The sequence below is a fragment of the Octopus sinensis genome, linkage group LG12 (assembly GCF_006345805.1).
Source record: "Octopus sinensis linkage group LG12, ASM634580v1, whole genome shotgun sequence".
Lineage (NCBI taxonomy): Eukaryota > Metazoa > Mollusca > Cephalopoda > Octopoda > Octopodidae > Octopus > Octopus sinensis.
In genome coordinates, this window is record NC_043008.1 from 5904807 (window position 1) to 5917306 (window position 12500).

Consider the following 12500-nt stretch of genomic DNA (forward strand, 5'->3'; position numbering starts at 1 on the left):
TATAAAGATGGGCAAAATGCTGTTGAGTCCATTTTGTTCAGCATGTTGAAAATACTGCCTACCATAATAATAATAATAATAATAATAATAATAATAATAATTATAATTATAATGTCACTGCTGAAAAAGGTGGTAGTAGTACCAATAATTGTTGGAGACCTGGGAACAGTGAGTAAAAATCTCGAGAAGTACATGGAACAAATAGAGGCTGCAATAAGCGTGGAACACTTGCAGAAAACAGCACTGCTTGGAACCACTTGAACACTCTGGAAGGTGCTCAAAAAATAATGGGTGTTACATTAGTTCACTGGTAGTGAACAGCTGGCACCGTAGTACATCTCCAGCATTATAAGCTGTGCAAAGACAATGAAATAATAATGAAAATAATAATGATAATGATAACAAGAGCACTCAGAGAGCGCAAACCTCCGCCAAGGCCACACCAACGTCTTCTCAACGATTAGCCAGAGATGATCTTTAAAATGTGAATATCTGAAATAATCTCGAATGGTCTCACAAATGAGAATACTAAAAATGAACCCGACCTATCACACAAATTAAGTAAAAAAACTGGAAAAATTATCCAGAATCTTGTCCACTACCTGATTAGTCCAAATGGTAGTCATGGAATGTGAAGGTGGTTGTAGAAAATTTAGTAACAGTAATAAATAGTTTATTCTTATCTACTACAAGCCAAAGTTAACAAATTCCCCATTCAAAATAGTTTCGAAGGCAGAGGTAATAGTAATAATAAGATATGTGCATCTCTGATCACGAGCAGAAGTAGTGGGGGAGCATCATAGCCATGTGTTGAGAGGGATTCTTTGGGGTTTGAATAATTCACCTTTGGAAACATGGGTGTTTTGTTCAACATTCTTAATCAACCCTTATTCAGGGACCTTTTGAGTGGGATAGGCTACTCAACCTGAAAAAAATTTAACTGGGCCCCATCTGCAAGGTCATGTGCTGTTTATCTTGATACGAGATCACTGTGTCACACCCATACAGTTGTGATGCATGTGCCTGGTGTACTCTTATTAGACAAGTAGTTATGTTGGGTATACTGGGCATCGCATATTTTACCCCAGTGTCACTCTGATGGCATGAACTGCTCTCTCACCCAATAATAATAATCATAATAATAGTAGTAGTAGTAGTAGTAGTAGTAGTAGTAGTAATCATTACTACTATAGGCACAAGGCCTGAAATTTGGGGGAGGGGACTAGTCGATTACATCGACCCCAGTGTTTCACAGGAACTTAATTTATCGACCCTGAAAGGATGAAGGGCAAAGTTGACCTCAGCAGAATTTGAACTCAGAATGTTAAGACAGACAAAATGCTGCTAAGCATAATAGTGATAATCCTTTCTAACAAAGGCACAAGACCTGAAATATTGGAGGAGATGACTAGTCAATTACCTTGACCCCAGTACTCAACTGGTACTTAATTCATTGACCCCGAAAGGATGAAAAGCATAGTCGACCATGGCGGAATTTGAACACAGAACGTAGAGACAGATGAAATACTCCTCAGCATTTTGCCCAGTGTGCTAACAGTTCTGCCAGCTCACTGCCTTCATAATAATAATAATAACAACAACAACAACAATAATAACAGCAATAGAATACACGGAATCATAGAAAAATCATCCCAAAGAGCAGTGATTCTTATATTGTAACTGGTCTTGTAGAAATGAGTTGCGACGTCACAGGTGCCAAGCTGTATCGACCTTTGTCTTTCCCTTGGATATCACTGGTGGCATGGAGAGGGGAGGCTGGTATGCATGGGCGACTGCTGGTCTTCCATAAACAACCTTGCCCGGACTTGTGTCTAGGAGGGTAACTTTCTAGGTGCAATCCCATGGTCACTCATGACCGAAGGGGGTCTTTACCCTTTATATGTGTGTGGCCAAAACAAAGTTCCCTGAGTGTTCACTGGTATGAACGAAGCTAGAGATCAAAGGTTAATATATTCCATAGCTTTAGTGAAACTGGGTCTTAAATTAAGTTTCTTCCAAAGAAGACGTTATTCAGCATTCTATCCAGTAGGGTATATTGCTTTTCACCCAATTAATCTCAGAGAGGCCGGTGATAAGCGCTGGTCTAGTGAAATATTGAGGTCAGTGAAAGGAAATAATCATAAATAATGTTTAATGATTTTACTGCCAGGAAAACTTTGAATGCTGCCAAATTTTCATTGAAAATGAAGCAATGAACAAATTTACCAAGTTTGTCTGAGTGCAATAATTCAAGACAAAGTTGAAGCAGAAAGTTGGCGAAAGAGAAGAGAGGCAGAAAGAAAGAAATTGAGTTACCAGAGTTTCGCTAAAACTTCAGAAAGATAAACTTCATACTTCCATCTGCCATATTTTAATTTTCATTTAAGTAACATGATAGGGGCTGACAGTAGTTTCCCTTGTTTAATCCTGCTCAATGTTTTAGTAATAACCATTTAGTTGAAGGCGGCGAACTGGCAGAAATGTTAGCACGCTGGGTGAAATGCTTAACGGTATTTCTTCTGCCGTTATGTTCCGAGTTCAAATTCCGCCGAGGTCGACTTTGCCTTTCATCCTTTCAGGATCGATAAATTAAGTACCAGTTACGCACTGGGGTCGATGTAATGGACTTAACCCGTTTGTCTGTCCTTGTTTGTCCCCTCTGTGTTTAGCCCCTTGTGGGTAATAAAGGAATAGGTATTTCATCTGTCTTTACTTTCTGAGTTCAAATTCCGCCGAGGTCAACTTTGCCTTTCATCCTTTCAGGGTCGATAAATTAAGTACCAGTTGCATACTGCAGTCGATCTAATCGACTGCCCCCCCCCCCCAAAAAAATTTCAGGCCTTGTGCCTAGAGTAGAAAAGAATAACTGTTTAGTAATATGACAATCACCATAGCATGGTGTGTGCAAGTGAATTCCGAATGCTGGACTGTGAGTACCTAATACAAACCAAAGTTAACAAATTCGCCATTGAAAAAAGTTTCAAAGGCAGAGGTAATAATAATAAGTTCCACTCAGGAATTTTTAAATGGATAGCATTAGGCCTTTTGGTTTTTCTTTTCTCTTAAATTACGGCCTTCCTTTAGTATTCCTGTTGTTTTAGATCGATGTATAGATATATGTATATATGTAAGTTTGCAAGGTTAAATGTTTTCAAGTTTGAATGTGTCATACAGAAAACCTTAAGGCAGCAAACTAGCAGAACCATTTGCACACTGGGCAAAATTCTAGTGGCATTTTGTCTGTCTACAAGTTCTGAGTTCAAACCCTGTTGATGTTAACCCCTTTTGGGGGTCGATAAAACAAGTACTGGTCAAACACTGGGTTTGATGTTTTTGACTTACCCCCTCTCCTGACCTTGCTGGCCTTGTGCCAAAATTTGAAACCACTATCATTGGAGTTGAAACCTTCTCTCTTGATAACCTTCTTCAACAATGTTTCTTTCCTTTACTTGTTCTCTTTTTCTTACTTAGAATATTCCTAGTTATGAGTTCAAATTCCGCTGAGGTTGACTTTGCCTTGCATTCTTTCAGGGTCGATAAAATAAGTATTAACTGAGCACCGGGATCGATGTAATAACCTATGCCCCTCCCCTTAAACTGCTGGCCTTGTGCCAAAACCTGTAACCAGCAGAACTATCATCTTGTAGTTAAAAACAAATGGAGATAATTGCTGTTTGTTTTGCCTCAAAGAAAATTCAGTTCTGCAATTTGAATTGAATTGCGACAATGGCTTCAACTTAAACTGTTTTGAGATTTGAAACTTTTAAAAAGAGATTAGCTAAGAGCACCGTGCATCAGACAAGTTTAATGAAATAATTTACATTCTGTTTGGAATACGATTCCATATTGGTAACACTGTTCCATAATAACCTGGAGATATTTCATTTGATAGAATCAATTTCATTTGAGAGCAACCAAAGAATATTTGGTTAAGCAGTTTTACTGTATAGAAACCACAAGTCAAATGTTTGTGGGTTAATTCTCAATGTTGAGATAAAAGTTCATATTTTGTCTGCTTCCAACTATAAATTCTATACACTAATCATTATATGACACTTTCTAGTCACTGCTTCATCATTATATTATAAACATAATCAAATTGTTTAGAACATTATACATGAAATATTTCAATAGAACTGTCAATTTGACCATAACTGTGGAACAATTTATGGAATATCTTGAGAAATTCATCTCTAGTCTGTTCCATTAGGAAAGATTTCAGACAGTTATTATACAAGTGTAGAAGGTATTTCATCACTTATAAAAATCTCCTATCCATCTTTATTATATGATGTTTATATCATAACCAGTGTCACTGCTAATTCATTTGTTAGGAAGCTGCCCTATCAACTGAAGAATTAAATCTTCATCTTACCAATGTATTTTTCTTTGGCTGTTGTGTTTGAGACGTGTGGCAGACATTTACCACTCAGTAGTTTAGTCTAGATGCAAAGTTCCAACTTGAGACAGTTGAGAAAAGTATATGGCTGGTGAAGGGCCCCACCCTATAGATTTAATAGTTTGGAGAGAATTGTTTTCAAATTATTCTATTTATATCATCAGCCTGTCTAGGACTCGATGTGTCTCTAAACCATTTACAGTTTTGTTTACAACATCGCAGAATGCTTATCAATAAAAGTGAGGGATAAAAACACAAAAACATTTCACCAATAATATATTCATATTCTTATGTATTTGTTATTGATTGAAGTAATGCTTTGCCAGTAGTTAAATGTTTATCTTCTCTGTATCATAGCTATAGTTTTGTTATTATAAAGCTAAGGTTAATTGATTCAAATTAAATTTAAATCAAATTTATACTGGGGAAAAGAAAATATTTCAAAATTGACTTAATATATTCACTTGATTGTAGTATTAAATATAAATCTAGTTTTTCTTTTCATCTTCACATATATTCAAGTGAATGCATCGACTTGTTTCATTATTCTTGTTGTCTTTGTTCAATATTGATAGAGCTGAGCGGTAAAATTAATCATCTATTAAACTATAAGTATGATTTATTGAGATTTATTGCCAAACAAATAATCACATTTTAAAAAAAATGTGCGATGTCTTAATTCTGATAATATTTGTAGTTTGTCTGGCATTCTCCTAACTTCTTTAGGATTTAGAAAGTTCTTATATTGATGTCTTTGAGAGAAAGTTTGTCAGTTCTGACCTAATGCTTACACTGTCTTACTTCATCAATTTCTATAAAATATCATTTTTATTATTTAAAAAAGTATTTCAAACAACACTCTAAAGAGATTAGGTATTTTAAAACCAAATGTGGAGAAAAAAAAATACATTAGTTATTCACTATACTTTTATTTATTTTTTATTTGCTTATTTATTTATTTATTTATTTTAGTTTGATTGCAGCCAACTTCAATATATGTTTAGTTACAAACTTATAAATCTAAAAAAAAAAAAAAAAAAAAAGAACAAAAAACAAAAAAAAAAATCTGTTTCATTATTTAGTTCCTTATTTTAATTCTTCTAATTATGGTTCTGCTAGAGCAGGTTTATTAGGTTGTTTCATAGAATCTCTAAAAATATTCTTGTAAGTTTCATTCTTTGTTTTTCTCTTTCCTTTTCCATTTCGAATAAAGAATAAGTAAGGCACTTTATATCTCTATTATTGCCAACATCTTGACACATTTTGTACGGAGTTGCCTTTCTCAAAAGAAGTTAATCAATTTAATGCCATCTTATAAAGGATTCTTAAATTCTTAAAATGCAAAGTTAGGGTTTGGGATTTTGTATTATACTGATTTATTTTTTACATCTCTCTATATATAAAGCTGAAGTTGTCTGTGTATGGCAGGTTTGGTAGCCTTCAACTAACACTATCTCCTCTGAGACCCTGTGGCGCAAGTTGACCAAAATTGAGAGTATGATAGAAGGCGTGCTCTTCCTTCCGTAGAAGAAAAAATTCAAATCGGACCATGTTAACACCAAAAATTATTTACATAAAAAAAGTGCTTTTTTTCTATGAAAATCCCTATTTTTTACGATTTTTTGACTGCTGTGTCGCTATTTTTCGGTGTATTTCAACCAGAAAAATGTTCACTTAAAGAGAATAACAAGCTACATAATGCAAAATTTTTACTTTTCAAAAATTCCAGTTGTAAAGGGTCGAAACGACTCCGAGCAACGCCGGGCGATACTGCTAGCTTTTTTTTTTTATAAATCTCAGTCAAATTTGAAGAACTATACAGAAAAGAATTACATACTCAACATATCGTAATTCAAGTTCAGCTTCTGTTGTTCTTTTCTGCCAGAATATAAAGTAAACAAAAGATTAAAAGGTTAAGACAAAATATTTTTGATCAATCTTTATTCCTCAAGATTGAACAATGGATAGTTAAGATGGTATAAAAGTTTCAAAATTAGTGTTAGGGACCAAAGGTAAGAACAGTCATAAGTAATGATTTGCGTTTTTGCTTCATTTTTAATTTTTTAATTTTTTATTTGTTTCAGTCATTTGACTGTGGCTATGCTGGGGCATTGCCTTTAGTCAAACAAATCGACCCCAGAATTTATTCTTTGTAAGCCTAGTACTTATTCTATCAGTTGCTTTTGCCAAACTGCTAAGTTACAGGGACGTAAACACACCAGCATCGGTTGTCAAGCGATGGTGGTGGTAGGGGGGGGGGAACAAACAGACATACAAACACTCACCCATATATACATATATATATGACAGGCTTCTTTCAGTTTCTGTCTACCAAATCCACTCACAAGGCTTTGGTTGACCCGAGGTTATACAAGAAGACACTTGACCAAGGTGCTACACAGTGGGACTGAACCCAGAACCATATGGTTGGTAAGCAAGCTACTTACCACACAGCCACTCCTGCTTAAGGAACAAAGTTTGTTAAATCTAGGTATGGGGAGGGCTGTAAGAGAATTGAACCTGGGACAGTTCATGCATTGCTATCGCAGATAAGGTGTGACTGGGATTTAAAACTAAAATAGTTTCTTCAAGGATTTGCTGTGTTCTTAGCACATCACCAGAGACACATCTACAGTGCCTCTGGCATTACACACCTTTCAACTTGTAATTTGTATTTTTGTACTATTCCTCAAACTAGTGAGAATTTTGGTAATCAGATTTCCTGAAACCTGAAATGTGCAAAATAGGAATGGAACAGTTGTTGAGATACAGAGTAGCCCCCCCCCCCCAAAAAAAAATGGTAAGAAGGAATACTGGAAGCATATGAATGTCAGAAATTGGTTAAATATTATGAAATGGAAGAAAGAAGAAGAAGAAGGTGTAGGTCAGCACTTGACCTAGTAACATATTGGAAAGGAAACCTTTGTGAGAGAGGCAATTGTTGGGTGGATTGTTTGGTATTTGAAGAATTAATTATCATAAGAGATGATGACAGGAGGAGAAATAAGATTAATCAGGTGAACTTGGCGAAATATGTAATGCAACTAGCAAAGGTAGTGGTTGGAGTGCTTGAAGGATCTGAGTGAGAAGATAGAAATAGTCTAAGATGCATGTGGTTGTAATAGCATAATTGTTGCAGATTCGTATACAGATCTCTTGTGAGAGTTGCACGAGTTTAAAGGGTTCTGACTTTTGATTTTCACTTGTCAGATTTGTTGGAATTAATCCTTAATGTTCTTTGATGTAAATCAAGAAATGTTATTTGCCCAACACGTATTTTCTTCTTTCTGATACCATTCCGTAATACTTATGTTTCGATATTTCTCTTTTTTTCTTTTTTGCCTCTATGATTTACATTCATTCCTGTCATCTTTTAAGGGGCAAGCTGTTTATCAATTCTTTTGAAATGATGAAAAAAAACAAAAAACAAATAACATTTTATTACTGGAAGATTTGAGAGAAAAGTATGTTTTTTTGTAAGGCAGCTAGTTTTACAATATCACTTAACAGATCTTTCATCTTTTTGGTAGTAAGAGGTAAGGGCCCAGAAAGATTGTTATTATTAAAAATCATCCACGACAAGACTCATGATCCATAATCAGGATGAAAACCCTCGTGATCTAGAAGAAGATTTCGTATTTTGATTGTCAAATTATAGTGTTACTTTTTATCATGGAGATTCCTTGCTATGCATTGCCAAATTTCTCTCCATAAGAATTATGTTGTAATCCCTTTCCTTGAATCTCTTCATTTCAAAGGAAAATATCCAACAACACAGCAACATATTAAGTCAGGTTCAAAGAATTTACTATTTGAAAAGAGAATATACTGGAATGGTCTGTTGTTGCTTTCTCCAAGACCATTGGTGCTAATTACTTTTAATATAAATATACTCGCATATATATAAATATATAATATATAATATAAATATAAATATATATATAAATATATAATATAAATATATTTGCATATCCAAATTATTATAAAAGTTTTCTGGAATGGTCTGTTGTTGCTTTCTCTAGGACCATTGGTACTAATTACTTTTAATATAAATATACTTGCATATCCAAATTTTTTGATGGCTTGTTTTTAAAACTCAGTCTTCAAGAAATAAAAATTAAGCAACAAATAAAGTCCATCTGTTGTATTTGAGGAATTATTATAAAAATAATAATGTAAGACATTTAACAGCATCTGAACAGATCTTATCAAGTCTTTTCAGAACAGCAAAAATGAAGAAAAGCTCTCTCTATAAAAGATGGTACTTTTTCATCATTTGATTTATGCGATGAATATTGTTACAACGGGTAATTGGCAATATCTATCTAGATGCTTGAAGTCAATAACAAAGATAGATATCATACATAAGTTGGAATGAAGACGAATTGGCTTTGTACAGTTTATTTATAAGCAAAGGATCCCGGAGAGAATGAATGAGAATATTAACAAAATACACTACAAGTAAAACTTGAGATGAACAGGTGTTGTATCCTTGGAAGAATCTCAATTCTGATTAATATATTGGTTTCTAATTTTGGCCCAAAGTTGGCAATTTCAGGGATGGAATGTTTAATACAGTTCTATATTTAAGAGATGAACAATCAGATGGGTGGAAAGTAAAGTTGGCCTCAGCAGGATTAAAACTGAGGAATTAAAAGAGACAGAACTAACATCTGCAAGCATTTGTACAACACTCTGAGGATTATGTTTAATGAGACAGGGTTGATGTATCTACTCTGACATCCTAAAGAAGGGAAATCTCACCTCAAATCTCACCATCTTTGGCCTTGCCCTACACCAAGGATCCACCAACTCTAGACTCCACCTGGAACAGCATTACATTTTCACTCTGCATACCCAAACTCCTTTCAGACTCAACACAACCCCCATCCTCTCAGTGTCTTTCCCCACACACCCATTTTTAAAACACATTTTACTCAATCTTTTTATCCTTTTTTATTCATTTTTTATTTGTTTATTTATTATTATTATTTTTTTATAATTTTTAAAATAATTTTTTAACAATTTAATAATAAAAAAAAATTTTTAATAATTGTTTAATAATTTTTATTTCTGTTACTAATCTTATTTTCTTAACCAAATTTCTTTCTGTTTCTGATTTATTCACTAAATTCTTTTAATTTTTTTTCATTATTACTAATTTTTATTTTTCATTTGTCATTATTTTTCATTATTTATTCATTAATTTTATTATGTGTTATTTGTATTATTTTTATTTTTTGTAAATTTTATTTTTCACTATTTCTTTGTATCATTTCTTGTTTTTTATATTCTTGATACACACCACACATGCACACCCATGTACATGCACACCCACTCATGCACACATACACATGCACTCTCACATGTGCACACACACATGTGCACACACACATGTGCACACACACATGTGCACACACACATGTGCACACACACATGTGCACACACACATGTGCACTCTCACATGTGCACTCTCACATGTGCACACACACATGTGCACACACACATGTGCACACACACATGTGCACTCTCACATGTGCACACACACATGTGCACACACACATGTGCATACACACACACCTGCACACATAATACCTACAGCCTTAGCTACACCAATGCACCCATACACACCCCTTCCACGTGCACACGCACCCACATGCACACATGTACACACACACCATGTACCCACCCATGCATGCACACCTGCATGAGCAAACACACCCACATGCATACCCACACATGCACACATACACATGCACTCTCACATGTGCACCCACACATGTGCATACATACATGCCCGCACACATAATACCCACAGCCTTGGCTACACCAATGCATCCACACACACCCCTTCTCACCCCTTTACAGCCACAGCCACTCATTCTCACACCCTCTTCTGACTGCCTCTGACCCACTATTGACCCTTCCCTTTACACACACATGCAAACATACACATACATACACTTCCACATCTACCTATTCACACACCTGTCATTATAGCTGCTGATCTCTCAAAGTGACATTAGCACACACACACACATCCTACCACACACATGCACACACATACACACACAGACTACACACACAAACACAAACATAAACACAGTTAATACCAAACACACACACATACACATACACATGCAATTACTACCACACACACCCTACCATATATACAAACACTACCATACACACCACATGCTACCACACATATGCACACACCCTACCACATATACACACACAGATAAACTATGCACATAGACACAAACACACACACAGTTAATACCAGATGAACTTGGTACTTAAGTTGAGGCACCAGAATTTAGTACAGTATTACCCATACAATTTCAAAGTAAGGTGATTAGAATCAAAATAAGCAACAACGATATCCAGAGGTAATGCAGTACGATCGTTTCATGCAATTCCATTTAATTGAACATTATACTTAAAATCTCCAAGAAGTTAAGGAGATAGACAAAGAACATGCTGTCTCAACTCCAATTTAGAAATTATACTATGTCCATCTGTTCTAATTTAAACTAAATTCTATGTCTTTGTGCAGCTGAGGATTACTCTGCATTTTAAATTGATGTAATGATTGCATTGTTCAATTAAATGGAGTTGCAGGAAACGATCATACTGCATTACCTCTGAATATCCTTGTTGCTTATTTTGATATATATATATATATATATATATATATATATATATATATATATGTATGCACACACACACACACATACACACACACACAACAGGCTTCTTACCGCTTCCATTGACCAAATCCACTCACATGGGTTTGGTCAGCCTGGGCAGATGTTTGCTGAAGATGCCATGTAGTGGAACTGAACCGGAAGCCCTGTAATTGTAATGTAGACTTCTCAACCACGCAGCTATATATATATAATTCCATATTTTTGATATCCATTGTCATATAATTCCTTATCTTCTAAAACAATATTTATACCGTATAATATTTCCATATGTTCTTTATCATTCATTATCTATCATAAACACTTTGCTTTATGTTTTCATACCTCATAAATAATATACATTCATAGGCTACTTAATATTCTCATATCTTAAGTAAATTATTTGTTTTGATAAAGGTACGCAGCACATTTAACATTTTGTGCTTAATTAACAAAATTAACCACAGAAAATCAATTCCCATCTTGATGATCAAGTACTCTTTAAATACCTTCTTACTTTCCTCACAGCACCAATTAAACTTATTTGTGCTTAATGAAACAGCAGTTTTAGATAGCTAATTACTAATTGCTGATGATTCTATTGTCTCTGAATTTGCTGAGAACTTTAATAGAATCACTTGTACTCAAATGGGCTTCCCTAATTATGCTTCTTCATGAGACACATCAAGACAATATCACATTTCCTAATAGCAGGCATTCTCATATTATGCTATCACATTATATAGAGATCTGCATATATATATATGTATATATATATATATATATATATATATATATATATATATGTAGGTCCCGGGTTGATTCGGGGTTAACCACAGTAAATAAGGTACTCAATACATAGCAGAGTAAAATTAATTTATTATATAGCTTCCTGAAGATTTCTCTTGAATGAAACAGTTCTAGTCCTGTAGAAGCTCCTTCTATATAATAAATATATATATATATATATATATATATATATTATATATATATATATATAAGCATGTATGTATATATGTATGTATGTATGTATGTATGTATGTATGTATGTATGTATATATATATATATTATATATATATATATATATAATATATATATATATATATATATATATATATGCAGACGCAATGGCCCAGTAGTTAGGGCAGTGGACGCGCAGTTGTAGGATTGCGGTTTCAATTCCCAAACCGGGCGATGTGAGTGTTTATTGAGCGAAAGCACCTAAAGGTCCATGGGGCTCTGGCAGGGGGTGGTGGCGATCCCTGCTGTACTCTTTCGCCACAACTTTCTCTCACTCTTTCTTCTGTTGGCCTGCTCGCTTAGCCAGCAGGGTGGCATCACTTGAAGGCTAAAACAGTGCAAAGCGCATTGTGACCAGCGATGTGTAGCAACATCTGATAGCCTAGTTGGT